Source organism: Sorex araneus, chromosome 5 (genome assembly GCF_027595985.1).
Source record: "Sorex araneus isolate mSorAra2 chromosome 5, mSorAra2.pri, whole genome shotgun sequence".
NCBI lineage: Eukaryota > Metazoa > Chordata > Mammalia > Eulipotyphla > Soricidae > Sorex > Sorex araneus.
The window spans coordinates 50,743,712-50,746,497 of NC_073306.1; the positions used below are offsets into that span (position 1 = coordinate 50,743,712).

Here is a 2,786-nt window from a genome sequence, read left to right on the forward strand (position 1 = left end):
ACTCTCTTCCCCTCTTCAACTGTCCTTTCTCTCTGTCCCCACAAGTCCCAGAAGCCTGCTGAGTGGTAGAAACCTAGCCGGAAGCTCTTCTAAGACTTACCTCCCCTAATTCCCCCTCACAGGTCCTCTTTGGTTGAAAGCGTCCTGGACTTTAATGTATCCTTGTAAAACACAATATTATTTTGTATGTATTTTAAAAATTTTGATTTGGGACCACTCTTGGCAGTACTCAAGGCTTACTCCTGGCTCTAAGCTCAGGGATCACTCCTGGCAGTGCTTGGAGGACCCTATGTGGTACTGAGGCAAGCACCTTAACCCTGTGCTATCTCTCTGGCCCATATATGTATATATCTTTTATGTTCTTTCTTTTCTTTTTTTTTGGGGGGGGCACAATTGGCAATGCTCAGGGTTATTCCTAGTTCTACATTCAGAATTACTCTTGGCAGTGCTCAGGGGACCATATGGGATGCTGAAAATCAAACCTGGGTCAGCTGCAGGCAGGGCATATGCCCTACCAGCTGTACCATTGCTCCAGCATTTTCCAATCTACTAGAATAATAATGTGTTGTGCATTTTATTCTGCTTCTCTTCTTTAAGTTGGCACCCATGTGGGCACTGTGAGTTTTGTTTTCTTTCATAATCTAAAAAGAAGCCGCATAAATAGCAAAGATCAGGTTTGATAGATCTCAAGGGTAGTTTTGACGGGTGGAAAAGGACATGGGTCCTTCTTTTGAAATAACAGACACAGCAAAAATAGACAATGGACAGGAGAGAGAGCTCAGAGCACCAGACCATATGCCCTTTATGCTCAGGGTCCCAAGTCTGATCTTAGGAACCACATGGTTCTCCCAGCACTACCTGAGCCACTGCTGGGGTGAGCATCAGCAGCTGGACTTCCTGGGCACCAGCACAATTAATGCCCCTATATTAGTTAATTGATTAATTTGCTTATTTATCCCACATGGCAGAGCCTGGCAAGTATTCGATATGCCAAAAATAGTAACAAGTCTCACAATGGAGACATTACTGGTGCCTGCTGGAGCAAATCGATGAACAACGGGATGACAGTGCTATAGTGCTTATTTATAAAAAAAAAAAAAAAAAGATTTCCTTGGGTCGAAGAGATACTATAGTATAAACTGAGATTATAGTATAGTATAGTATAGTATAGTATAGTATAGACTGAGTTAGTATAGCATAGTATAGTATAGTATAGTATAGTATAGTATAGTATAGTATAGTATAGTATAGTACAGTATAGACTGGCACTGGTTCAATCCCCAGCATACCCACCCCAGCAAAAGCCCCCAGGAAGGATCTCTGAGAACAAGTGGGTGTGGCTAAAGCAAAAACAATAAAAGAATTTCATAAACAAGTTCAGATTTTTCAGTTTCTCTTGAAAAATCATGGGGCTATTTGGTGAGGGCTGAGGGGGGGGGCGGCTGGAGAGATAGTACAGGGGATAGGGCACTTACCTTGTACCATGGCTGACACGGGTTCAATTCCTGACACCCTATATGGTCCCTCAAGCTCTCCCCCCTCCCTGCAGTGATTCCTGAGTGCAGAGCCGGGAGTATCCCCTGAGCACACAGGGTGTGACCTAAAACAAAACAAAACAAAATCATGTTTGGGTTCTGTGAGCCCACAGGAAACAACAGAGTTCTGAGGCACCATTGGCTCTCCAGCCCAGCACGGATCTTTATTTTTGGTAATGTTAACCCCTGCCTCTCTGCCCCAGTGCCAGGGGCGTTTCAGGACAATAATCTTCATCTTTTGAGTTCGAGGGGATCAAACCCAGGGCCTCTCTCATGCTCTACCACTGAGCCACCTCTCCTCATCAGGTTTTTACAAGGGACATAACCCAAATAACCTTAAAAAAAAAAATTCCAGCGCTTTCTGTCTCCGCCACCACCATGGCACCCGTGAAAAAACTTGTGGCCAAGGGGGGCAAAAAGAAGCAAGTTCTTAAATTCACCCTGGACTGCACCCACCCTGTGGAAGATGGGATCACGGAACGCTGTGAACTTAGAGCAGTTTCTTCCGAAGCGGATCAAGGTGAACGGCAAAGCTGGAAATTTGGGTGGCGGTGCGGCGACCATCAAGCGGAGCAAGAGCAAGATCACTGTCACGTCGGAGGTGCCTTTCTCCAAAAGGTATTTGAAATATCTCACCAAAAAATATTTGAAGAAGAATAACCTGCGTGATTGGTCGCGCATGGTGGCCAACAGCAAAGAGCGACACGCTGCAACCAGGACCAGGAGGAGGACGACGACGAGGATTAGCTCCTTTATCTGGAATGTTTTATATGAGTTCTTGGAATCAAACTTGGGAGCCTCCCCCCCCCCCAAAAAAAACCAAAAAACAAAGAGCAAAAAACCTAAATTCCAAGGCCTCTGCCAATATCCCTACCCTTATGACGCAAGCTAAATCACAGTCGCAGGCAGGGGGAAGGGGCGCCTGAGGGAACCCGGGGTGTGATCAGCGCCCACAGTTTAGTGAGACAGCCCTTCTCGGGCGTTTTGGAAGAATTGTCCTAGGAGATGCTTTTAGTTGTGTGCTACAGCCGATAACTTCCCCCTTTTGTTTTTAAATGTCAAACCCTGACATGCAAATAAACGCCCACTGCTCCTCTTACACCGATGCAGACTCATTCATGGATCATGGCACTTTTTCCTGCTCAGATCTATCAGTATCAGAAACTCCCTCAACATGATGCTGGCAGCAATTACGGAGCTATGAGATATGGCTCTCCAGATCAAGTCTATGTGCTGTTCCTTGGAATCAAG

At 45.6% G+C, this 2,786-nt stretch overlaps 1 pseudogene; it reads left to right on the forward strand.

Moving 5' to 3' along the window:
• The first annotated feature begins 1,913 nt into the window (after positions 1–1,913).
• LOC101547389 (60S ribosomal protein L22-like) lies at positions 1,914–2,282 on the forward strand (annotated as a pseudogene).
• Positions 2,283–2,786: the final 504 nt, after the last annotated feature.